Source organism: Sinocyclocheilus anshuiensis, unplaced genomic scaffold, assembly GCF_001515605.1.
Source record: "Sinocyclocheilus anshuiensis isolate Anshui unplaced genomic scaffold, SAMN03320099.WGS_v1.1 scaffold92, whole genome shotgun sequence".
NCBI classification, from domain to species: domain Eukaryota; kingdom Metazoa; phylum Chordata; class Actinopteri; order Cypriniformes; family Cyprinidae; genus Sinocyclocheilus; species Sinocyclocheilus anshuiensis.
In genome coordinates, this window is record NW_015555718.1 from 179,818 (window position 1) to 180,791 (window position 974).

A 974-nucleotide genomic window follows, 5' to 3' on the forward strand; every position below is an offset into this window, starting at 1 on the left:
TGTTTCTCTTGTGGTTCTCGTGTGTTTCTCCTGTATGTCTTGTGGTTCTCGTGTGTTTCTCTTGTATTTCTCGTGTGTTTCTCTTGTATTTCTCTTGTGTTTCTCATGTGTTTCTCGTGTGGTTCTCGTGTGTTTCTCCTGTATGTCTTGTGGCTCTCGTGTGTTTCTCCTGAATTTCTTGTGCTTCTCGTGTATTTCTCTTGTGGTTTCACATGTGTTTCTCGTGTGTTTCTCATGTGTTTCTCTTGTGTTTCTCTTGTGGTTCTCATGTGTTTGTCTTGTGCTTCTCGTGTGTTTCTCATGTTTCTCTTGTGGTTCTCGTGTGTTTCTCTTGTTTTTCTCTTGTTTTTCTCTTGTGTTTCTCATGTATTTCTCTTGTGTTTCTCGTGTGTTTCTCTTGTATTTCTCTTGTGTTTCTCATGTGGTTCTCGTTTGGTTGTCTTGTGTTTCTCTTGTATTTCTCTTGTGTTTCTCATGTGGTTCTCGTTTGGTTGTCTTGTGTTTCTCTTGTATTTCTCTTGTGTTTCTCATGTGGTTCTCGTTTGGTTGTCTTGTGTTTCTCTTGTATTTCTCTTGTGTTTCTCGTGTTTCTCTTGTGGTTCTCTTTGTGTTTCTCTTGTTTTTCTCTTGTGTTTCTCATGTGTTTCTCTTGAATTTCTTGTGCTTCTCGTGTATTTCTCTTGTGTTTCTCTTGTGTTTCTCTTGTGTTTTGTGTTTCGCTCTTGTGCTGCTCGTGTATTTCTCTTGTGTTTGTCTTGTGTTTCTCGTGTGTTTCTCATGTCTCATGTGTGTTTCTTGTGTATTTCTCATGTGTTTCTCTTGTGGTTCTCGTGTGTTTCTCCTGTATGTCTTGTGGTTCTCGTGTGTTTCTCTTGTATTTCTCTTGTGTTTCTCATGTGTTTCTCTTGTGGTTCTCGTGTGTTTCTCTTGTGTTTCTCGTGTGTTTCTCCTGAATTTCTTGTGCTTTTCGTGTA